Here is a 27773-nt window from a genome sequence, read left to right as displayed (position 1 = left end):
TTCTTGTTTGCATTTACAAATTCCTTTGCCTCTTTTGATTCAACATTAGGGTGAAAATTCAGAATTTTCTTCATTCATTATCAATGATTTAATATAGGTAGTGGACACTGTCAATGTTCATGATGTGGGTATTGATACACCCAAACTGAAAGTTACAAATAGATTTAATTGGGATCCTCATACATTCAAGATGTTTCTTGAGGAATGTATGAACGAGCTAAAAAACGGGAATAGACCAAGTACTTATTTCTCTAAGCCCGCAATATATGTAAGAGGCTTTTGGAACGAATGGGTAAAGATTTGGACAGAAATCAAATGAAAAACAAATGGGACATTATGCGGAAAGAGTTCAAATATTATGACCGTTTAACAAGACTAGAAACGGGAATTTCAATTGATCCCGTGAGAAATATAATCTCAGCATCAAAGGAATGGTGGGATGAGAAAATAAAGGTAATAATTATAAATTTTCTCTACCAATTTATTATTTGTATTGTGTTTTTCGTGACATTCTCATTTTGTACATATAGGAAGATAAAGAGTATGCTAAGCTTAAGGATAAGAATTTGGATGTATATCAGACATATTACGAGGCTTTATTTCGGGGTACCGTAGTTGTTGGAGACAAGGCTAAGTTATCTTGCGAATTTGGCGACAGTAGCACTCCAAATGATGTACAGTTTGTGGATATTACAGATGGAAAAGAAGCTACTGACGAAGTCCGCTTATTTGATGATGTTGATCCTTTTCTCACATATGATAGTTCTAGTAAGAAAAGGAGGGGAAAGAAGTTAACTCCCAGGCGTGACAACAAAAGAAAATTTGAAGGAAAAAGTATGGCAAACTCGTCATATGAAGAGAAACTGGACACTGTTTTTAATGTTTTGTTAACAAGGAGCACTTAGCTCTCAAGACAAACCACACACTCACCGACAACAGAAGATTGCATGGCAATTGTGTCTACTTTCCTGGGTTTTGAAGAAGGCTCAATAGGATATTTAGAAGCGTTAGAGGTCTTTTTAAAGAAGCCAGCTCGTCAGAATTTTATGGTTCCAAAGACTAATGAAACAAAATGGAGTTTCTCAATAGGCTTATAGAGAAAGAGAAGTAGTTGAAGACATACTCTATTTTTATGTCATGTGTTAGTTTCATGTTTGTTTTGTGGTCAATTTTGCCATTGCCCCATGATTTTGCTTTTGTTTCCTTTTCCATGATTTTATCTATTAGGTTGACTTTAAACGGTTGTCATGTGTTAGACTTATCCTTTTATCTATTATGTTGACTTGAAATGGTTGTTTTGTGTTTGTTTTAATGCAAATCCATTTCATTTTATTTTGTGGTCAATTTTGCCCTTGCCTCATGATTTTGCTCTTGTTTTCTTTTCCATGATTTTGCCATGATTTTATCTAGTATGTGGTAAATTCCCATCTTACCCTTGTTTCCTTTTTCCTTTAGTAACAGGTTATCTTCATGGCCAGTAACTATGAAAGTGAAGACTCATATGACAGTGATGACTCATATGATGAAATTGAAGAAAATGAAGAGATTCAAACACTTCTTTTATGTGGGCTTGCTGTCAAAGGGTTACTATTGACTCAAAAATCGAAATACGTATGTAGAAGTCGCCGTTCATCTTCGCGCACAGGAAGCATGCTTATCAATGAAATATTTAACGATCATGAGAGCCGATGTTATGAACTTTTCAGATTACAAGTCCCGGTTTTCAACATGTTATGTAGGGATCTTGTTGCACATTACGGGTTAAAGAAATCACGTCGTGTATCTATTCAAGAGTCCCTTGGTATTTTTTTTTGTTGTACTTAGCGCATGGATGTGGAAATCGGTTAGTTCAAGAGTTCTTTAACCATTATGGGGAAACAATCCATAGGCATTGTCATAAAGTCTTGGATGTTGTGGTTAACCTAAGTAAGGACATCATCAAACCAAATGCTAACTACAACGAAACTATACAAGAACATATTTTAAATAACCCTCGGTATTATCCATACTTCAAGGTACTTATTTTGTTGCAAAGTTATGTTATTTGGTGAATTTGTGTAATTGTAAAAATAATTGGTAACTTATTATATTTTTTGAATTTGTAGGATTGTATTTGTGTTATCGATGGAACACACGTGAAGGCCTCTGTTCCGCAACGTGACCAAATCAAATACATTGGACGAAAGAAATGTGTTACTCAAAATATTATGGCAGCATGTGATTTCAACATGTGCTTTACCTTTGCGTGGGCTGGATGGGAGGGGAGCGCACATGACACGAGAATTTTCAATGAAGCGCGAAGGAGACGTGAAGTTAAGTTTTCACTTCCAGCCGATGGTTAGTATTATTACTTATTAATAGAAGTTTTATATTTTCAAACGGTATAAATGAATAACAATCATATGCTTTATTTGTACCTCTATAGGTAAGTTTTACATTGTAGATGCCGGATATCCAAATACAAAAGGTTATCTTGTTCCCTACAAATGTTCAAACATCCGTTATCATATTCCTGATTCTCGACGTGGACAGACTCGTGCCACGCGGGAACCAAAAGGCTTCAAAGAAAAATTTAACTATTATCATTCGTCACTTCGCAGTGTAATTGAACGAAATTTTGGAGTCTGGAAGGCTCGATGGGTATTACTAAGAGATATGCATGTAAATTTCACTACCACTACAAGATAAATGACTTAAAGTCACACCAAAAAAGTGTGACCATATGCATATAGGGAGATTTTATTTTTTCACTGAAAGTGTGACGGAAGGTGACGCCATCCTATGCGTCTTATGGTCACTTTAAAATGTAGTGTCCGTATGAGATGAAAACATGTGGTCGTATTATAAAAGTGTGGCAAATTTGTACGGAAATTTTTTTCATACATATCCAATATTGTAGCGTTAAACCGTCAATAGACACATTTATTTAGTAACTGTGGTGACTGTCTATCACCAACTTGCGACATTCATGATGTTTTAGTGTAGTTGTTTTCTTTTATATTGTCACACGGTTTAAATTTTGTTAAGACTATTGTGTATCTTTTGTAAACATGTAATTACGGTGAGCATGACCATGTTTGGTAAATGGACACATATAATTAATTCCATAAGTGACGAATTGCTAATAATTAGTCACAAAAAACAATCAAATTTTGTGACTATAGCCTATCGTACAGAGACACACAATTAAGTGAAATACAATCATAAGTATTATAAAGACACACATTTTGTTAAAATTAAGGACTATTCGGTATCGTAATAAGACTATTGGGTATATTTTAGATACATATTGTAACACCCAAAATTTCAAGCAAATTTAAACTTTTAAAAACACGTCAAATTCGTCAAACATTACATCTTTGTTTTCAAAATATTATTTATCAGAGTATATCCCAGAAACATAAACATAAAGTGAGGAGTTGTACGATCATGCCTTCGCCTTGCCGCGATCCCCTGATGTACCTGAAACAATAAACTGAAACTGTAAGCCCGAGATCTTTGTGAGTTACCCCCCAACATACCGATACACATACAGTCCATATAACCACATCAGTAATAACATATCATAACAACTGAAACAGCATGCAATGGGTCCACAGCTTTACAAGCTGGATTACCCCTGGGCCCTCAGTACAAGTCTGGAATGCCTACCGGTCCCTCGGCTCGTATCTGGAATGCTCCCGAGTCCTCAGTATGAGTCTGGAATGCCTACCGGGCCCTCAGCTCATATCTGGAATACTCTCGGGTTTGTTGGTTACCGCACGGAGCAGTATCACCTCAACCCCATCCCACATAGCATATCCATATACAACATAACTACTGAGCATACAGATATTCATATAGCAACACAGGTAGTCCTACAAATCTACCTAACTGGCATAACCACTATCCTGCAACACTAACTGATACTCAACATAACCACTGCTAGGATAACATATCCAATGGGCCGGCCTTGGTGCCTTAGACCCCTTAATATAGTGAGGATAACTCACCTCGCAACTGTCGTCTGAAACCAGAAAGCTCAACTCCCGGATTACCAACACGAACTCCACCACCTATAGTTACCATAAAACCCTTGTTCATAAATCTCCTAATTACCATAATACCCTTAGAAGTCAACTGGTCAACCCCTGGTCTAAGTCAAAGTCCACAGTCAAAGTCAACAGTCCATGTTGACTCGACTTGTCGAGTGCAGTTCACCGACTCGTCGAGTCCTTCCTGAACTCGAGAAGTTGTGAAATCCTTGATTGGCTCGTCGAGTTCCCTTTTAACTCGCCGAGTTCATATGTGTCCAAGAATTGGGAGAAACCCTAGCCGACTCGCCGAGTCTTCGAACGACTCGCCGAGTTCAAGGCAATCTTCAACGGACTCGCCGAGTTGTTCATCAACTCGTCGAGTTCATGGCCATCTTCAACGGACTCGCCGAGTTGTTCATCCAACTCGCCGAGTCCTTGCAGACCTTTATCCATGCAGACGCTTTTTAAGCCATGGCAAGGTTCCAGATTACAGATCCAAGCTTCTAAGGCATGTTTATCACGTAAAGTTGCAAACTTTACGCACATGCAAGGCTCTAAAGGCCATAAATGACCAATCTAAGCTTCTAATGGAGCTTTACACCTTGGGAGAGTCTCATCCTTGCACAAGCTGGAACTTTATGGACTCAGAAGCCCAAGGGAGCTCAGTTCTGAAGTTACAACTTCAGATCTTAGCTTGCACACAAGAATTGTTGGGTTTTGAGCATTCTAATACTCCTATGGTGTACATGCAACCCTATAAACCTTGGATCTATGTTTTCTCTATTATACATGCAAATAATCAATATTCCACGGTTTCATCCTAACTAGCATATTATGAAGCAACCATACTACAAAGTTCTGGTTAGATGACATACCTTTGATGTTGCTTGAAGTCTTGAACTTTAAGAGCTTAGCCCCAATAGTGTGGAAGCCTCAAGTGGAATCACAAATCACCAAAACACCTTGGAAGAACTTGAGAGAATATGTATGCTCACTAAAATCGGCCCACACTTTTTTTCACACACTTGTGCCAATTTTGTGAGCTAAGGACCCCTTTATATATTATGGAGGATTAGGGTTACATCCATGTAAACCCTAATACCCATGACCTTTCATTTACATAGGATCCATGGTTTAAAAGCTCCATGGACCATCCATGAAAGCTTAGCCCAACCTAAATGCACTTGGCCCATTCCATATATATAAGAGTCCATATTTAATTAGTTCTTTTTTATCACTTAATTAATTCTAAATTAATTCTTGATCAATACTAATTAAATAATATGATTCCATATTGATATATTAGAACTCATAATATATTAATATAAATCATAAATATACTATTCTCAAAAGACTATCCATATAAATTGTGCCGGTGAAGTGCAACCCAAATGGACCATGCCGGGTCGGGTCAAGTACATACCAAATATAGTTATGGACTTAGACATTAATCCAACAGTCTCCCACTTGGATAAGTCTAAAACTATTATTGAGTATGACTTCAAAACCTAACTGGCAATCATAGCTCTTAAAGCCGCTGTCGAACTCTGACCTTGTCAATGAGTTGTCCATTAGATAAGGGATCATATATTCCTCCATTCTAGATATCATATGGACTGAGACATGGATTATAATCATTCTCTCTGTCCATTTGTTGTTTCCCGATTTTCAATTTATGATGACTGACTGATTGAACAAATCAAATCAGTCCTAGCTTGGCCAAGCACTCACATGTGTCATCGCTAAATCATTGAGGGGCCCACAGATATCGCTTTTATCCCGAAGGCAAAAGGAATGGATAAACTTCGACTCATATGGCTTGTTCTACTACTTGTTGAATCATACACAAAGGCACGTTTTATAACATCGAGTTACCAATGCGTTTTCGTGCAATCAATGTATAACCAACTCATAGTAACAACTCATATCTCTAGGTTTTAAGAATATAAGATATTATCGTCTCATGATCACTCGTGATAAAATCCATGAAGTGATTCAAATGAGCGTGGGTTGAATCCAATACTCAGAACTTATGAGCACTCATGAGTGTTGTAGCACCACTTTGTCCACCAACTTGGACCTCTACAAACCAACCCATGACAGTCTTGATTCATATCTACTTCCAACATATGACCGACTGTGGATGGTTTGAATAACTTAATCATTCAGGAAGAGTGACTTAGTTATTCTGGAAGTCAAAACATGCAAAGTGAAACACAAGAATAAATGAATCAAATATGGTATCAAACCCTATGAATATAAATAAACATTTTTATTTATCACCATACTGATTACTCATTATTCATTGTTTCCGTTTTATCAACTTTATACTTGAATTAAAAACACTAGTTGTCCCATGCTCCAAGCATGTACACTATGTTTTTCTTAAACAATAGCTTTGCCATACACCAAGTATGCACTCTATGTTTGTCTATGATCCTTACTTTGTGAAATAAACCAATTGAACATAATTTCAATGATTCTAATTTCACACTCCCAAATCCTTATCGAAAAATGTGAGAATTTCAAATTCCTATCATTTATCGAAATCTGTTTAGATTTTAAACTTATATGCACTGACCCTCCTGTAATGAATATGTACAAAGTCACAAAGACTTGTCAACAGTCATTATAAGGTATTCCAATGGAGATCAACTCCATGGAAACTAAGTCTCATATTCAAAGTACATTGCTTTGGACATGCTTCTTGCATTAAGTTTTCTAATCTTACACATATAACTTCCACCTATGGAGACAACTCCATATTCTCATTTTGACTATCACTTCTGAATAAGAGATGCCTCTTTTCAGAATATGTCAATATGGTCCTTCCAAAATTAGCACTATACTTCCAACTGTCCCTGAGCAACCAATCTTTGGTAAACCTCAGATTGTCCTCGACAATTGCTTAATCATTTTAGTCATATCCAATTCTAGACCTTTTCCCTTCTTAATGCCTCTGGACATTTGGAAAACTTTAGAAATGACAAATATTATAGCACATGCAATCGATCCTGTACCCAAAGCAAATGGTACACAATTCATGATGTCTCACATAAAGACATGATTCTAGACTAGTCTTTTGCTACAATATTTTTATTTGCCATGTTTTCAAAATTTGACTATGAAGAGGGATGTCGTAATCATAATCGAATTTTGAGAACGCAATATATAGAATTTCCTTAAGTTGAACCAATCCAACATGAAACTCATATATATATATATATATATATATATATATATATATATTCTTGACTAAAGATGATTAAGGTCTCAATCTAAGCCTTTAGAACTGAAATGAAGTATATCCTCTCCCTTAATTATAGCAAAACAACTTTTTCAATCCCTGCAGCCTCACGAATTGAAACTTTTGTTTTCTATAATTAACATTGCTAACTTGCAACACTAACAATAATTATCATGCTCCCACTAACATGATGATTATTATCATAACACTTATGCTCCCACTAGCTTTGACATGTACTCAGAAATCAGTTGGACTTCTAGAAATCAATACTTTATTGACTTTCTTACCAAAGTTCAGATTTCTGATACGAGATGCTTTGATAAAATTTTATCAAAATCATACACCTTTCCTTAGATAGCATGCATGTGTGTCTAAACAATTTTAGAACTATGAAAAGGGATGCCGTAATCATAGTCTCAATTGTTTAGACCTTTTGCCATCTGCTTCAAATCTACTTGGTGGAAGTGTTTCCTCACCATCATTTTCATGAATCGGAGAGAAATCTTATGACCCTTAGATTTTATGGTGTATGTGTTCTTATCCATGTGAAACGTCAAAACCATAGTCACAAGACAAGGATAATGACAAATCCAAACTCATATGGACTGAACTTATGCAATCTTAACTTCTTGCCACCTGGCAGTACAGGGCCTGCCATTGCTTCCAAGTTGTTATGCAACCAATTGAGAACTTTCAGAACTCCTATGCAAAGCCAACTTTAACTGGAATTGGCACAAAATATGTCAACACGATAGGTTATAAACCTCAAGTCGTGTGCTAGTGAAGAACCTCAGGTTTTATTCTTGATTAGTTCTTGAAATTCTTTTTAGGATCTTTAAGACTCCCACTATCCTCTTGACATATAAGACTATCTTGCCAAATATTCAAGAGATAGTGCGGATTCTTTATCAAGACAAACACTTCACACAATTGGCCTTAGTTGGTCTTTGTTTTATCCAAAACATCACAACTTACTAATTTCAAATGTACAAGAGTAGGACACTTTTACTCTTACATTTGACAAGTGTTTTAAACCTTTCTTTAAGATATGTCACTGAAGTTACAATCTTGGAGTATGACTCTAAGAATTGTTTTGGAACGAAGTATGACTCATCTTCCTGATCTAACCATTTCAACAATTCATGACTCCTCTTCTTAGTCATAAGAATGCACTAAGATGACCTTTAGAGGACTAATTGTGATATGATTTCTAAATCATTAAGATGATCACAAACATGATACTAAAGTACTCTCCCATCTTTTCAGATTTGAGAAACTTTTATCTTTCTGCCTAATTTGATTCTTCCCATTCGTTCTGCCATACATTGAGACTTTTCCAATGTTTCAGAATTATACTTAAACTTGTAAGTATAACCATATTTACTAAAATTTAGTAAATCAAATAGTCTTAACGAGCTTTGTGGTGGACATGACCAGTGCACAAGAATGTGTACTCTATCCCTTTAGTCCTTCACTTGACTCACACATCCATGTGAACAAGTAACTAGTCTTGATTTTCCAATGCTTGAAAGTTCTCATTCATCATACTATTCAACTTGCATGATTCCAAGTTTCGGTCCAATTGAAACTTGGGCGATGAGGAACTTTCCTGATTTGGTAAATTTAGACACTACCACAAACGAAAGAATCAAATCCATTTTCCAATATTGCTGTCAGTGGAATCATATAAGCAACAATTTTCCACAAATGCCATTGTAAGGATACTTCAAATAAATAAAATTAAACAATTTTCTTTTATTTTAAAACTTTGCGGAAAAACTTATCCTTACAATCCACATGGAAAATTGTTGTTATCTATTCCTTAGCAATATATCATAACTTCTTAAGCAACTGCTCAAAATTCTGATGCGATCGAAATCCACCTTCGCGATCAGAATCAACATATACTTCCTTTAAGATTTCTCTCTATTCTTTGATTCTTAAAACATCAAAATGTGACCCAGTCACATCATGTAATGAGGATCTCAGAATAGAACTTAACAGAGTTAGATAATCGGCTCTACCTGATGTAGAGTCAAACTTATTGACTTTAACATCCTTAGGTAAATTTGGCAGCTTTGCAATCAACGTCCCTTCCTTTGGCAAAATAAACATATGGACCCTTTGGTAATGGGACTATCTCAGACTTAGCCTTTCTCTTTACCATTTGGTCAACCGGGTTGACTATGGCCAATCCCTTTCCATTGGGAAGATAATGCTTTTTCTGGATTTCCAGTGTCACCATTGTCACTGTCCATAAAGTTTTTGGGAAGTTGATCTTCTAATCAAATTTGCTTTACTATCGTTCTAAATCATTGTTGATTCAGCAGCACTACGCAAATAGATATGATCATTAAGGTTCATGTCATAGTCTGTTTCATAGTAGTCCCAAAGGAACTCACTATGTGACTTAGAAAGTGATTGAACATCCAACTTTCTCAAGACTTTGACACCCAACTCTCCCGGCTTGTCAATATGTGACTTCATCTCTAAGATGTGATCACACATAGACCTTGCTTGCCATTAGGGCTTGAGTGACCTTGAACTTGTGGGTTAGGGAGAATAATTGGAGGAGGTGGAGGAAGAGAAGTATGACTTTCATGATCCAAACTCGGGAAGTCATATTCATTAGGAAAGCTTGGTTTGGAAAGATCATTGTTGTCTAAACCAGACATCAACAATGGGAGAAATTCACGTAAAGTTGATTTAAGTCCTTAATATAACACCCAATATGATATATTAAGGCTAGGACCCAACAAACTATTTTATAACTTGGAAGAGGGATGCCGTAATCCAAGCTATAAAATATTTGAAGGTATGCGAATGACGATTCACCAATTTCCACCAAGATAAACGAAATGTATTATTAGGTTTTAATTGGTTTTGAAACTCCTAGATTCTTTTGAGATTCATTAAACTTTTCAATGGCATGTTTCAATCTCGAGTGTGCCCTTTAGGTTTTGTGACTGGGATGCCGAGGATCACAAAACAAGGTGTGAAGTAACCATGCAAATATACTTGGTACAATTAATATTTACCCCTCAATCGATGTGCCGGTTAACCACACACGCTCCAACGATACTATGATAAACATTAAGTTACCCTTTGCCTACCTTGTTAAGTCCAGGTTAGTGTGCCGGTTAACCACACACGCTCAACTAACAGCTTAAACAAAGTGCAAAGTGTAATTTCATGGATTAGCACCTTATTCACATTTTTCTAAGTAACTAAGATTGAGAATTTATAAGTGTTAAGTTACTTAGTATTTATCATTATACTTATAATGAAGGGAGAATTATAGTCCTTGTCCTACCTGTTCGGCTAACGACCCTCCACCAGTCAAGGAAGCGGTGGGTGAGAGTGGACACCCATTAAACTGCCATTTTATAGGCAGTAACCTTATACCCCCCTTATAGACCGGCTTCGTGAATGAGGCCTACTAATGGTAAGACGACTTACTCTTATACATATAATATATTAAACTTTTAATATTATAATAGTATAAGGGTGTATTTTAGACATTTAAAATACTTGGTGGTTTAATCTATTAATTAAACTAGACTTTTAATTTAATTAAATTTAAACCATGTCATTATGGAATTATTAATTCTCTTTTAATTAAACACTTTAATTATCTATTAATAAAGTCCATAAGAGTTAATTGAATTATTCAATAAAAACATCATAATTCCAATTATTAAATTCAAAATTAAAACCATTTAATTAATTGTTTAAGTTATGAACCCAAGAGTTTTAGAATTCAATTCTTTTTTTTTCTCATAAAAAACTTTTTCCAAATTCCAAAACTTGAGGGCAAGTTTTGTAACTCTTGAAAACTTTTGGATTCCATAACTTATGGAGTTAAATACTTGTTTTATGATGAAACTTTTCATGTCTCATAACTTAAGAACAAGTTATAGAATTCTTTAAAACATTAAGACCAAGTTTTATAACTCCATAAAAAACTTTGAATCGATTTTTTTAAAAACCTTTTCATATCCATAACTTATGGAGGTTTCAAAAAACTCTTTAGATCAAACTTTTAAAACTAATAAAATAATCATATCATTTTATCTTTTACTAAATTTGACCTAATTCAACTCATATAGCAAATGATTCAAATTTTACAAATAATTAGTTTTTCACAAAAACAAGTAATTATCTTAAAATTTGACAAACGTCATGTTTTTTTTCCTTTTTTTTCAACTTGAAAATAAAACATTTGCATCAATATATCAGAAAACAACCCATGGCTCTGATACCACTGTTGGGTTTTGAGCATTCTAACACTCCTATGGTGTACATGCAACCCTATAAACCTTGGATCTATGTTTTCTCTATTATACATGCAAATAATCAATATTCCAAGGTTTCATCCTAACTAGCATATTATGAAGCAACCATACTACAAAGTTATAGTTAGATGACATACCTTTGATGTTGCTTGAAGTCTTGAACTTTAAGAGCTTAGCCCCAATAGTGTGGAAGCCTCAAGTGGAATCACAAATCACCAAAACACCTTGGAAGAACTTGAGAGAATATGTATGCTCACTAAAATCGGCCCACACTTTTTTTCACACACTTGTGTCAATTTTGTGAGCCAATGACCCCTTTATATATTATGGAGGATTTGGGTTACATCCATGTAAACCCTAATACCCATGACCTTTCATTTACATAGGATCCATGGGTTAAAAGCTCCATGGACCATCCATGAAAGCTTAGCCCAACCTAAATGAACTTGGCCCATTCCATATATATAAGAGTCCATATTTAATTAGTTCTTTTTGATCACTTAATTAATTCTAAATTAATTCTTGATCAATACTAATTAAATAATATGATTCCATATTAATATATTAGAACTTATAATATATTAATATAAATCATAAATATACTATTCTCAAAAGACTATCCATATAAATTGTGTCGGTGAAGTGCAACCCAAATGGACCATGTCGGGTCGGGTCAAGTACATACCAAATATAGTTATGGACTTAGACATTAATCCAACAAGAATAGCTTCCAATCATACCATGAAAACCCTAGAATTTGTCCAAAAAGGGGATCTAGAATGAAATGAGGTCAGGGTAATGATTTATACCTTCCAGAAGATGCCCAATAAGATAGATTTCAGATCCCACAAGCTCCTTGCTTCTGAATACTTGCTCTCCAAGCTCCCTTCTCCACAAAATCCTCTTCCAAACTCAAGAATACACAAATGGAACACACACACTTGATTAGGGTTTGAGAGGGACAAGAAGCAGTAAAGGGGAGGTTGGGTGGGAGGCCAATGATCCTTTATATAGGGTGCAAAACCCCAAGATTTAGGGTTTCATCTGCCAGCTCCTACTCGTCGAGTCCCTTCTTGGACTCGGCGAGTAGGTCATTAAAATACACGGACCAACCCGCTGCTACTCGACTAGTAGGGCAATCAACTCGTCGAGTAGCCCTTGAAATCAAGAAACTCACACATTAAATCAATACCTGAGAATCGGGGTGTTACAATTCTCCCCCACTTGAACTAGACTTCGTCCTCGAAGTCTGCTGCAGCGAATAACTCCAGGTAATGCTCCCGCATTTCAGCCTCCGTCTCCCACGTCCACTCGGACCCCCTCCGATGCTCCCACTGTACCTTCACCAAAGGTATCTCCTTATTCCTCAGAATCTTCATCTTTTTCTCCAGTATGGCCACAGGCCTCTCTACGTAATTCAGGCGTTCATCAACCTGAATATCATCCAGCGGCACCACCTCCTCTTGATCCATAAGGCACTTTCGTAGCTGCGAAACGTGGAAAGTGTTGTGTATCTGACTAAGCTCCTCCGGCAGATCTAGCTTGTAAGCTACCTTGCCAACCCTGGCAATGATCCTGAACGGCCCAATATATCGGGGACCCAATTTTCCCCTCTTCCTGAAGTGGATCAACCCTTCCAGGGAGAGACCTTCAGGAGTACCATGTCACCGACCTGAAAGTCTAACCCGGAGCGGCGCCGGTCGGCGTAACTCTTCTGCCGACTCTGAGCGGTCTGCAGTCGCTGCCTAATCTGCTGAATCTTCTCGGTAGTCTGCAAGACCACCTCCGTCCGACCCATCACCCTGTGACCAACCTCACCCCAACAAACCGGGGTACGACATCTCCGCCCATACAACAGCTCGAATGGCGGGGCGCCAAGGCTAAAATGATAGCTGTTGTTGTAGGCGAACTCCGCAAGAGGTAGGTGAGAATCCCAACTCCCACCGAAATCAATGACACACGCCCTCAACATGTCCTCGAGGGTCTGAATAGTCCGCTCGCTCTGGCCATCTGTCTGCGGGTGGAATGTTGTGCTGAAGTGCAACCGCGTGCCCAGCTCCTCGTGAAACTTTTGCCAGAAGCGGGAGGTAAACCTGACATCCCGATCAGAGACAATGGAAACGGGAACCCCATGGCGAGATACGATCTCGCGAACGTACACTTCGGCCAATTTCTCGGCCGATGAGCTCTCCCGTATGGCCAAGAAATGGGCACTCTTGGTCAACCGATCCATGATGACCCATATAGCATCAAACCCCTTCGCCGTCCTCGGCAACTTGGTAATAAAGTCCATCGTGATCTGTTTCCATTTCCACATGGGAATCTCCAGGGGCTGCAGCTTGCCATGCGGCTTCTGATGCTCGGCCTTGACCATCCTACAGGTCAAGCACCTCTCGACGTACCAAGCGATTTCTCGCTTCATGCACGGCCACCAATAGCTCAAACTCAAATCCCGGTACATCTTGGTGGCCCCCGGGTGAATAGAGAAGTGAGACTTATGAGCCTCCTCCATAACCGTCTGCCTAACCCCACCCGACATGGAAACCCAAACCCGGCCGCATCGGGTCAATAGTCCCCGACTATCCTGCACGAACCGGGTATTCTCGCCCTTGATCCTCTCCAGCTTCCGATTTTCCGGTCGTATGCCCTCAACCTGGGCATATCTGATCAAACTCACAAGCAGAGAATCCACCGCTATCCTCATACATACCGCTGGGGTGGAAGACCCAGCTGACTTGCGGCTCAAAGCATCCGCAACTACATTCGCTTTACCAGGATGGTAAAGGATCTCGCAATCGTAGTCCTTGACTACATCCAGCCACCTGCGCTGCCTCATGTTCAGGTTTGGCTGATCCATGATATGTCTCAAGCTCTTGTGATCCGTGTAAATGGTACAGTGGACCCCATAGAGGTAATGTCTCCATATCTTGAGGGCGAACACCAACACCCCCAGCTCCAAGTCATGCGTAGGGTATCTCGTCTCATGCGGGTTCAGCTACCGCAATGCATAAGCTATCACTCGTCCCCTCTACATAAGGACCGCCCCTAAGTCTGTGATGGATGCATCACAGTACACCACAAAATCCTCAACTCCCTCCGGGAGTGTCAAGACTGGGGCCTCGCACAAACGCTGTCGGAGGGTCTCAAACGCCCTCTGCTGCTCAGGGCCCCACCGGAAATCCACCCCCTTCCTCGTCAGACGAGTGAGGGGTACCGCAATCTTAGAGAAATCCTGTATGAATCTCCGGTAGTACCCTGCCAATCCCAAGAAACTCCTGATGTCTGAAGGAGATTTCGGAACCTCCCACTGCATAACCGCCTCGATTTTGGTTGGATCGACCAAAATTTCCTCTTGGTTAACGAGATGTCCGAGGAATTGGACCTCTCGTAGCGAAAACTCACACTTCGAGAACTTGGCGTACAACCGTTCTCGTCTCAGAACTCCCAATAACTCCCGTAGATGCTCCTCATGCTGCTATCGGGTCTTGGAATACACCAAGATATCATCTATAAACACTATGACCGAGCGATCAAGCATCGGTCTGCAGACCCGATTCATTAGGTCCATGAATACTGCTGGCGCGTTGGTGAGCCCAAACGGCATCACCACGAACTCGTAATGTCAATAACGAGTTCGGAACGCGGTCTTCTCCACGTCCTCCTCTCTAACCCTGACCTGATGATACCCAGACCTCAAGTCTATCTTGGAAAACCAAGATGCGCCCTGCAACTGATCGAAGAGATCGTCTATCCTCGGGAGTGGGTAACGGTTCTTCACCGTTAACTTATTCAACTCCCGGTAATCAATGCACATCCGGTGCGAACCGTCCTTCTTCCGGACAAAAAGAATTGGCGCTCCCCATGGAGAACTGCTAGGTCGAATGAACTGCGTGCCCAACAGTTCCTGTAGCTGCGATGACAGCTTCTGCATCTCTGGTGGTGCCAATCGGTACGACGCCTTAGCGATAGGGGCCGCACCTGGCACCAGGTCGATCCTGAACTCGACCTGCCTCTCCGGAGGTATCCCTGGCAACTCCTCCGGAAACACATCTGCAAACTCCCTGACCACCGATACATCGGAAACCGACATCTGATCCCTGACCCGCGTATCTACCACATACGCTAGATAACCCGCACACCCGTGCTGAATGTACTGCTGAGCCCTGGCAGCTGAACAAAACCCTGATCCCTCTCTGGTGCCCTCGCCATATACAATCAGTTCTCCCCCACTTGGGGTTCGAACTACCACTCGCTGGCCCTCGCAATCAATCATAGCACCGAACCGACTGAGCCAATCCATGCCTACAATCACGCACACCTCCCCCATGGGGATCGGAATCAAATCTATCGGAAAGGACACCCCGAAAATCTCCAAGTCACACCCTCGATAAACTGAAGAAGCAGAAACCCCGTGTTCGTTGGCGATAGACACTCGTAACGGACACTCTAACTCGCCCACTGGCGCACTGAACTCCCTACTAAATGACTAAGATACGAAGGACCGACTCGCCCCCGAGTCAAATAAGACCAAAGCAGGCAAAGAGTTCACTAAGAACGTACCTAATCACAGGTACAACAGATAAGCATACAACAGATATAGAAAACGAGATAAAGGATAGAAACATACCAGCAACCACATCTGGTTCTGCCCTGGCCTCCTCTGCGGTCAACTGGAAAGCACGACCCTGAGCCTTCGGAGGCTCTGCCCTGACTGGTCTCCCATCCTTGATCCTCAAGGTAGCCGGCGCAGGAGCCTGTGCTGGCTTGGCGGCAAGTAGTGGACAGTTGGCCCGCATGTGGCCAACCTGATCGCAGTGATAGCATAACCTCATACCCTGAACTGGGGCGGCCTGGCGACAATCCTTCACGTAATGCCCCTCCTTGCCACACCTGTGGCACCCACTACCAACTCGACACACACCAGAATGACCCTTGCCACACTTCCCACAAGTGCGGCTCTGCTGACCCCCGGTCCTAGTATCAGCGGTCTTAAACCGCTTCGGCGCCGGTTGAGACTGTGCCGGGGTCTGCCGCTGCTCTCTCAACTGCTGCTCAATCTCCAACTCACGCCGTCTGGCGGCCTCCTGCAACTATAGAAGAGTATCACATCGCTGGGTAGACACAAACTGACGGATATCCGTCTTGAGCATGCTTAGATAACGGGTCATCTGAGCCTGCTCTGAAGCAAACTCCGGGCAAAACATCGCCCTCTCAGTGAACATCCGGATGATCTCCGACACCGACTCCCCATCTTGTCTCAAACTCATAAACTCCTGTGCCAAACGTTCCCGCTTAACCTGCGGAATGTAACGGGCGCGGAACATGTCCCTGAACTGCTCCCAAGTAACAGCAGCTCTCTGATCATCAGTGTACGACCCAGTCGCAAGTCTCCACCAGTCCTTGGCCCCGGACCTAAGCAGGTTCAGAGCACACCTGACCTTCTGTTCAGTAGGACACGAGCAGGTGAAGAAACACCCCTCGACATCTGAAATCCATCTCATAGCCTTGATGGGATCCTGTGTCCCATCAAAAGTAGGGGGCTTCGTGTTATCGAAGTCCCTGTACTGAAAGCCCCTACCAACTCCTCCCCCTGTCGCAGTTACAGCTGATGCAGCTGCTGCGGCGGCTGTCTCTGCAAGGGCTGCGTAGCGCTCATCAAAATACTCCACCACGGCGGTCTTGATCGACCCGAACATCTCCAGCAGCTGTGCCCGGAACGCAGCAGCAACCTCATCATGCAGGATCTCCCGAATCCTAGCATCCAACTCCTCTATACTCATCTGCACCACCGGCTCAGGTGCTGTTGGCCCCTCCTGGCCTCTGTCTCATGATCCTGTCCCCGAACCGGATCCAGCCACAAAGTGTCTCGTCATCACCATTCTGAAACATACCACAAGATGTCAGATAATCCACATAAATATCTGGGAGCCAACTCCCGACTAACCCTAGGGGTTGTGACTTCCTTGCTACACGTATGGGTCCTGTGCTTTCGGTAGTATGGGCCCCTACTACCTTCCACACCTACCCATATTTGTCTCAAGTATCACCACAACGCCCTAACTGGATACACAACATGGCGAGCGCTCAACCCTCACTCCTAGAGGAATGCTAAATATTTCATAATTGGCCTCCCGGCCTCTCACATCCTACCCATCCATGAAACTTTCACCAACCCTGCAGCACTAGTGCATGCTAGCCATACATAATGCTGGACCCTATAGACTTTCGAATATCCAATCCTACCTTAAGCTCCCAATCAAACAAGAACAGAACATAAGGCTAAATCAAACATTCTCAGGCTATAAGATCTTAATTATGTATAACCACAATGCATACACTGAACTACAATAATGATCAATGTTTTGAAAACCGGACCGGACATCGAACCGGCCGTGTTACCGGTTCGATGGTTCAACTGGTTCGACCGGTTCAACCGGTCCTAAAAACCGGATAAACCGGATATATATATATATATATATATATATATATATATATATATATATATATATATATATATATATAACGATTATGAAATTTGAAAATGAGTCAACAATATCTTATTTTTATATGTTACTCTCTTAAAAGTTTGTTATAACATGTAAGATTCAAGAAGTTATATGTATTTGTGTGTATATACCGACAATGCTATCAATTGAGTTCAATATGGATTTGGTTTCATTTCTACCGTAAGTATGCTTATTTTTCTTGCATATTTCACTTTTAGGGGAGATTGGTTATTTGAGGTGGTGTTTGTTTTTTGTCTGCAGATCTGTGTGGCCTCTTTTGTCTGCGCCGCGCAGACATTAGCCTTCGCAGACTGTTTGTTTTTTTGAAGACTGCAGACCAAAAAATGTCTGCGCGCCATCTTCTTGGCGCAGATGTGGACCAGAGTCTTCTAACATCTTCAGACATCTTCTAGCCTAAAAAAACACATATATCTTTATTTTTTTAAAGTTTTTTTGAATTAATATTTTTTCCAACTTTATTAATGATAAACAATTTGAAAAAACAATTACAAAACTTAAAAAAAATTGTTCGACGATACAAACATGATATTTTTGACAAATTTATAAATAAATATTTATTACAATAATAGTCGTTGAAGTTGTTTATATAAATATGAAAAAAAAATCATAATATAAATTCTTATACTTTTTCGCCAAATTTTGTAGAACATTATTTAATACAGTATCGTCAATTTCTCAAGAAAATATTTATGGTACGTTTTCAATGGATTTAATTGAAAAAATCGAAGTTTATTTCCATCCATTTATGTATCAAATTCTTTGATCGCTAATTATAATGTTTAGTTATAACTTTGCAACCAAAGTTGTTGGTTTTTATCAAATATATACGTTAATTCACACCATTTTTATTTTTATTTTTTATACAATAATACATAAAAGTTGATCTAGATTTGTTAATTATTTATAACAAAGTCATAAAAATATTAAAAAATCACTTTGAAGTTTAAAAAAATCAATTTATTTAGATTTCAGTTTATTTTAGTAGCCCGCAGATGCTAAAAAAACAAACAGTCTTCTTTTTTCAGACTGCCGACGTTTGGTCCACCTCTTCTACTGCAAATGTTTACAGATGTGATCCGCAGACTGCAGACATATTACCTCAGAAAAAACAAACAACACCTGAGTATCTTCAAAATCATCACAGTAAAAAGAACCCTTAGTAGGTTAAATAAATTAATCCATAAGAAGAAAACAAAAAGTATAAAAAAAAAATAAAAGGTATTATTGAATGTGGAAGAAAATGAGTATGCAGTATGCACGTTGAATTAGTTTAGAGATTGTTTAGGCTATCAGCCTCATCCCACATCGGCACAAAAATAAAGTGCTTGGCCTTTGAGAGCTGTATAAAAGGACAAGAATCTGAGGAGCTAGTGAAAGCAAAGTGTGTATCTCGCTTATGAAAGCGTGGTCCCCATCGCTTTAGTTTAGTTTAAAATTTAAGTCTTTTTTTAGAAGGGCGGTTTTTTTCCAGTTAGACCAGACCGGTTTAGTCCGGTTTTTGTTTAAACCGCCGGTTTTTTCAGGTTTGGTTTTAGGGCGGTTTTTGGGCTTTCAAAAACCGGTATCAACACCGGTTCTCGGTTGAACCGGACGGTCTGGCCCGATTTTCAAAACCATGGTAATGATGTCAATTTCATATAAGAAAAATCTTAGGCTAGCAGGCATCATATAATCAGACAGTTCTATCATGCAATTCCTGAAGATCCTTAGCATCCCTCTAGCATGCTGTTCTAACATATCACATAATCAAATAACTGTATGGTATTTTGGGGTCTACTTACTGGCTCCGGCTGATCGTACACCTTCCATCCTCCTTTACTTATTTTGAAAACCATTTAAAACCATTTTGAAAATCTTTCATTGATTTGAGACTGGATTCACACGAATGTTCCTCCAATTCACTCAAACCAAGGCTCTGATACCAACTTGTAACACCCAAAAATTTCAAGCAAATTTAAACTTTTAAAAAGACGTCAAATTCGTCAAACATTACATCTTTGTTTTCAAAATATTATTTATCAGAGTATATCCCAGAAACATAAACATAAAGTGAGGAGCTGTACGATCATGCCTTCGCCTTGCCGCGATCCCCTGATGTACCTGAAACAATAAACTGAAACTGTAAGCCCAAGAGCTTAGTGAGTTACCCCCCCAAAATACCGATACACATACAGTCCATATAACCACATCAGTAATAACATATCTTAACAACTGAAACAGCATGCAATGGGTCCACAACTTTACAAGTTGGATTACCCCTGGGCCCTCAGTACGAGTTTGGAATGCCTACCGGGCCCTCAGCTCGTATCTGGAATGCTCCTGAGTCCTCAGTATGAGTCTGGAATGCCTACCGGGCCCTCCGCTCATATCTGGAATACTCTCGGGTTTGTTGGTTACCGCACGGAGCAGTATCACCTCAACCCATCCCACATAACATATCCATATATAACATAACTACTGAGCATACAGATATTCATATAGCAACACAGGTAGTCCTACAAATCTACCTAACTGGCATAACCACTATCCTGCAACACTAACTGATACTCAACATAACCACTGCTAGGATAACATATCCAATGGGTCGGCCTTGGTGCCTTAGACCCCTTAGTATAGTGAGGATAACTCACCTCGCAACTGTCGTCTGAAAGCAGAAAGCTCAACTCCCGGATTACCAACACGAACTCCACCACCTATAGTTACCATAAAACCCTTTTTCATAAATCTCCTAATTACCAGAATACCCTTAGAAGTCAACTGGTCAACCCCTGGTCTAAGTCAAAGTCCACAGTCAAAGTCAACAGTCCATGTTGACTCGACTTGTCGAGTGCAGTTCACCGACTCGTCGAGTCCTTCCTGAACTCGAGAAGTCATGAAATCCTTGATTGGCTCGTCGAGTTCCCTTTTAACTCGCCGAGTTCATACGTGTCCAAGAATTGGGAGAACCCCTAGCCGACTCGCCGAGTCTTCGAACGACTCGTCGAGTTCAAGGCAATCTTCAACGGACTCGCCGAGTTGTTCATCAACTCGTCGAGTTCATGGCTATCTTCAACGGACTCGCCGAGTTGTTCATCCAACTCGTCGAGTCCTTGCAGACCTTTATCCATGCAGACGCTTTTTAAGCCATGGCAAGGTTCCAGATTACAGATCCAAGCTTCTAAAGGCCCTAAATGACCAATCTAAGCTACTAATGGAGCTTTACACCTTGGGAGAGTCTCATCCTTGCACAAGCTGGAACTTTATGGACTCAGAAGCCCAAGGGAGCTCAGTTCTGAAGTTACAACTTCAGATCTTAGCTTGCACACAAGAATAGCTTCCAATCATACCATGAAAACCCTAGAATTTGTCCAAAAAGGGGATCTAGAATGAAATGAGGTCAGGGTAATGATTTATACCTTCCAGAAGATGCCCAATAAGGTAGATTTCAGATCCCACGAGCTCCGTGCTTCTGAATACTTGCTCTCCAAGCTCCCTTCTCCACAAAATCCTCTTCCAAGCTCAAGAATACACAAATGGAACACACACACTTGATTAGGGTTTGAGAGGGACAAGAAGCAGTAAAGGGGAGGCTGGGTGGGAGGCGAATGATCCTTTATATAGGGTGCAAAACCCCAAGATTTAGGGTTTCATCTGCCAGCTCCTACTCGTCGAGTCCCTTCTTGGACTCGGCGAGTAGGTCATTAAAATACGCGGACCAACCCGCTGCTACTCGACGAGTAGGGCAATCAACTCGTCGAGTAGCCCTTGAAATCAAGAAACTCACACATTAAATCAATACCTGAGAATCAGGGTGTTACACATATAATTACGGTGAACATGACCATGTTAGGTAAATGGACACATATAATTAAATTTATAAGTGACGATTTGCTAGTATTTCGTCACAACAACAATCAATTATGGTATCTATTGTTAACCATTTGGCCACACGTTAAAAAATGATGTAAAGTAACCATTGTATAATTATAGAGACATTGAAAACCAATAAAAAATGGCCAAATTTATATTAAAGCATCTTTAATTTAATATTTATTGTTACTTTTTATACAAATTTAGATACATCAAAATAATTTAAATTAAAGTAACCAAACCCATCAATATGAAACAAAATTAAAATTCATAATTTGATATTAATAATAATTAAAATCCAAATTCATACATTAAATTCCTAATTAAAATACCAAAAAAAAAAAAGAAAATTGTTCTAATTTCAAGAATTTAAATAATGGTAAAAAAATCAAACACATCATAAACCAAAACCTAAACATAACCAGGCATTCTTCTTATTTGTATTGCTCCTTGTCTTCTTGAGAAGGACATCCGATGAGATGTAAGTTGGTTTCCTTTTCTTTGAGTTTTGATGTTGATGTTCTTGATGTGATATAATTTCTGGTACCTATAACAACAACATTGAAACAAAAAAAATTGAGTACATCAAAACTTTAGTATACTACTAAATGAAGAAAATAAAGTGTAATGCAGAAAGTAGTGAACATAATTAAACAAACCTTTGACTCGGGTTGCACAAGATATTTTGGCCATGGAACAAAACTTTTTTATGCATCCTCAACTAAAGTGAATTCTCCAGTTTTATGGGGTAGAAATGCTTGTTTTATTACAACTTCATCAATGGAAACTTTATAGCAATCATCTTGTAGAGGAACTCCATGAATGAATTGTCTTTCTGATGATAAGTGAATTGTACCACGAGCAACGATGTTCCTGTTATACGGATATGATAGTGTACACTTGATTGGCTACAATGATAAGTAATATTAGAATCAGAAAAAAAAGACAGAAATGTATATTCAACATTTAAAAAACACTTACCTGGTGAAGGGGTTTATTTGGTGAAACTGTTGGTATGTCAGGATTGATAGTGGCAGTCTTAGAGTCAACAGCTTTTCTGGTGGGTTTTGTATTTGCCTAATATAAAGGTTTAAGACATATATGTAAAATTATATTTTAATATAAAAGATAAATTAAAAGTGTTGAAAACTGTAAAGTAAGTATAAACTACTATTGCAGATTTCATGGAAATCAATTGTGTATCGGGAGTTGCAGTTGTAGAGTTGGTTTGAACTTGTTTCTTGGTGGGTTTTGCAATAACCTAAATAAATTAAAGTCCCAAGTGAAAAAACAGAAATTAGTATAAAAAAAGTATATCAATGATTATCTTATAAAATGATAACATATTGGTGTTACAGGTTCTGATGGTTGCTTGGTTTTGAGACTAACAGGAGTTGTTTCACTACTTTCAACAATCTTGTCACATGAAATACCCTAGCAAATATAAAGAAACATGGAAAATGTCTAAAAAAAAATGCAATTTACAAGTAACATTGAAAATACATGTTGTTAATAAGATTACTTACAACAGTATGAGACAGATTTTGAAAGTCAGCTCCTTTTGCATTAAGATGAGCCAAAACTAGCTTTAGTGTTTGATCTTGTTCATTAACCTTTGTAGACAAAGCCTTGAGTTCAACATCTTTTTTCTCAAGCTCAAGTTTTCCATTATGCAGTGCAACTTTAAGATCTTTAATTTCTTCCTTAGATGATCCTTTGCTGCGAGGAACATTGAAATATCTGTTGTAAGTGACTCCTGTGCCGAAACCCTTTAAAAATCCTCCCTTTTCCTTGCCAAAAACTAAGGTCATGGCATCCGTTCCTGGTTCAACATTAACTTGTCCTTCTTTTATCTGCTTTTCTTGTTCCATCTAGCACACAAAATATTAATAATTATTGTCCTAATAAAACTGATTAAAATCTTTATAGTAATAGTAATAAAAAAGTTTATTGAAGTTACTAGTTTATCCGCCATGAGTTTAACATCTTCATCCTTAAATACTCCTTTACTTTCACGTCCTTTACACCACATAATTGACCTTGGGGGCATTTCTTCCTTTGAAATCACTTTCTCTTCAATCTTTTTATAAAAAAATTAAATTGTAAACAATATAAAATAAAATTCTGTTAAGTAGCATACTATGAAGGTAATATAAAGGATCATATAGCTAAAAACAAAGCTTACCAACTTCCGCCTAAGAGTAGTATACCCCCCTCGTCCCATCCGATGAGCGTACTTTGACATCTTGCGCGCTTTGACTGTCTTTTGTGACACAACCTGTCTAAAAAAAAAAAAGATTTGTCAAGCACTTTTTGGTAATTTTATGATAAATGAATGAAGAAGTTTTGGGAAAAAGTTGTAACATTAAACTCCTCAGATTGCGTATATGTCACAAATTTGTTCCAATCATCTTTTTCAGTAATTATTGCCCGATATCGAACAGGGATACGGACCTATGCAGACGACACTTATCCCGACGACAATTGTCGTCGCCATACCTGTTTACGAACTTTGACCAATTTACTTTGACCAGGACCTCTGTTCCGATGACAAGTCGTCGGAAAAAGTCTGGCGGGAACGACAAAAATATTGGCGGTATTCTAAAATTCTATACCGACGACATGTCATCGGTATAGGTATCAATAAATATATTTTCCATTTATTTTTAATCCATGTGCAAGAAAAACAAAACGACGTAGTTTTGTGTATGCTATACCGACGGCTTGTCGTCGGCAGGACACGTGGCGATCCGCATCAGAGGGCTATCCCGACAACTAGTCGTCGCCATAGGTTTTTAGTTTTTAATTTTTTTTGTTTCAGCAAAAAAACGAAACGACATCGTTTATTTGACCCTATACCGACGACATGTCGTCGGCATAGGGGTTTACCCTAAAGAATACGCAACCTTCGTTCATTTGCACAGCGACGCAGCCAAATTCAACTCTCCGACGAAAATCCGATTCCAACGACACTAGCCGGCGATTAGCCCCAGGTAAATCTTTTCTACTCCTATTTCGTTTGTTATTGTTGTGTGCTAATGATTTTTACCCCGAATTTGGGGGTTTTTTTTGGTGTTTAGAGGTTTTCACCTGTGGTGAAGCAGCACTGTCCGTCTTCCGCCGCCTCAAGCGTCCCCACCGCGAGTTGTTCACCGGCGCCCATCGTTCCAGGTTATCTCCTTCACCACCCTTCGTATTTTATTGCATGTAACAAAACACAACATCGATTTTGAACGATCGATTTTGGTGTTTTTTTTCTGATTTTTTTTATTTCCGGTGACCACCAGCCACCACTGGAGGATCACCATCGATTTTGACAAGGGGAGTCCCCACCACCGGAGGATCACCATCGAAATTGAAATTGTATATATGCATAAGTTTTCATGAAATTGAAATTGAAATTGATCCTTTTTTGATTATAGAATTGTGTTGTTTGGTTGGTATATGTGTGATTGTGTTGTTTGTTTGGTATATGTGTGATTGTTGTTTTTTGTTTGGTATATGTATATTGTTTGTTTGTTTGGTATATGTATATTGTTTGTTTGTTTTGGTTTATACGAAATTGAAATTGTATGAAATTCAAATTTGTTTAGGTACATATGAAATTGTGGTTAAAATATTATATGAAATTCAAATTTGTTTAGGTTCATATGAAATTGAAATTGTATGTATACAATGTTAATTTACTTGTTTAGGTTTATATGAAATCGAAATTTTGTATGATTGTGATCTTTGTTTAGGTTGGTATGAAATTTTATGTATAAAATGTAAAATATGTATGGTTGTGTTATTTGTTTAGTTTATTAGCTTAAGTGAATGAAAGTACAATGCTGTAATTGGAAAAAAAATGTATATATACTATAAATACAATCTAATGACGATCAATAAGAGTTTTTTTTCTGTAATTGAAAAAAAATAAAATGTATATATATTAAAAGTACAATGCTGTAATTGAAAAAAAAACAAAATAATATTCCGTCCGTTTTTTTCTCAAACAAAAAGTCATACAATGTAACTATGTATACAATCTAATTTTTAAGTTAAAATGTTTGTCATTAAGAACAAACGTTACTAATAGCAACATAAAACAAAATATAAAAATATTTAAACTAATAAAAATACGTTTATTGAGAGGAATACAAACGCACGTCGGACAAAAATAAAGTTCCGCACACAAGTGCTCACGGATGTAGACCCTATGCTCAACGACGTCATTTAGAAGTAATAAAATACATTAGTATTATTTAAAATTGTTATTAACATTTGTACAAATATATTTATTGTTTTTTCACTTATTATAGGAAAAAATGGGAATCAAGCCGCAACATATTGAGGGTTGGAGACAAATGCGCTACAAAGAAGGTTCGGGTTGGTGTACAAGTCGAGCAGAAGAAGACTGGGTAAGTGATAAACGAAATGAATGTGTTGTTTAAATATATTATTATTAATTATAGTTTCTTGTTTAAGAAATATTATTATTATTTTAATGTTTAAGTTTAGTTGTTTGTTTTAATTAACGTATGTTAAGTGTTTTCTTTATTTTAGGAGAAAATTCAAAATGAATATGAGAAAATGCAAAACGAGGTTGGGGAATGAGGAGAAGTAAACGAGGAAGAATGTTTAGAACGTGCCCTTGGGACGAGACGTGGACATGCTCGTGGGGTGGGTATGAGACCAATCGCCAACTTCGGTTTAATTCCAAATGAACGGGCTTCCACTTCCAAATCGTCTCAATCTCAACTCCAATCTCAATCCCAATTTGATGCACAACAAATGCAAGAATATTTGCAACAATATAATGCATCGTTGGCGGCATGTATTCCGAACTTCCAACCACCACCATTTCCTACCTTTCTATTCAACTATAACACACAAACAAGTACCTCTCAACAATTTTCCGAAAGGATGGAAGAAGAAGAAGAAGAAGAAGAAGAAGAAGAAGAAGAAGAAGAAGAAGAAGACGATTATGACAATGATGGTTGATGTTTTTTTAGTATTATGAACAATGTTAGTTAACTACTTATTGTGATATTAAACTTGAATTTGATGTTTTGAATTTGAACAATGGTACCTAGTTAATGTATTTCAATTGATATATGCTGCAATATTTTTTGGATTTGTTAAAAATGCAGGAATTGTAATGTACAAAACCTGTAAAGCTAAAAAAAAAAAACAACCAGTAGCTATCCCGACAACAAGTCGTCGCTATAGGTCCATAACCGACAAATGTTAAAAACCCTATAGTGACGACATGTCATCGTAATAGCTTAGACCTTTCGTGACGACAAGTCGTCGCTATAGGTATCCCGACGACAAGTCGTCGCCACAGGTTTATAATAAAACTTTATTTTTTTTTCCGAAAATATGGTTGACAAAAGTTGTACCGTCAACGTGTTATCGCAATAGGTAAAGTTATGCCGACGACATCTATGTCGACGGCGTAATAGACCTATGCCGACAGGCCTGTGCCGACGACATGTCGTCGCCATACCCTATACCGACGACATGTCGTCTGGATAGGGTCCGAATTTGTTGTCGCCATACGGTCCAAATGTTGTAGTGTTTCAACTTCGAGACCCAAGTGAAAATTGTGTTAGCTTCAATGGCGATTCACAATTACATTAGAATGAACGGTAATGGTGATGCAGCATTTCAGATAGCGCAAGAAGAATCTTATATTCCGCGCAATGATGAAGGACCCGATGATGGTACTGAGCCACATGACGAAGTATCAAGTGGACAACGTATAAATGACGATATGTATATGAGTGCAGTACGCGATATGATTGCGGGACAGATTTTCTCAAGGTCAAACACTCGTGCACGTAATGACGTATGA

The 27773-nt window shown here is 38.7% G+C and overlaps 1 pseudogene; it reads left to right on the top strand.

Annotated features, from left to right (window-relative positions):
* The first annotated feature begins 1470 nt into the window (after nt 1-1470).
* LOC145104356 (uncharacterized) lies at nt 1471-27773 on the top strand (annotated as a pseudogene).

Source organism: Lactuca virosa, chromosome 4 (assembly GCF_052849685.1).
Source record: "Lactuca virosa cultivar CGN04683 chromosome 4, Lactuca_virosa_CGN04683_v6, whole genome shotgun sequence".
Lineage (NCBI taxonomy): Eukaryota > Viridiplantae > Streptophyta > Magnoliopsida > Asterales > Asteraceae > Lactuca > Lactuca virosa.
The sequence above is the reverse complement of the archived record's forward strand: the minus strand, read 5'-3'. Positions and strand labels throughout refer to the sequence as shown.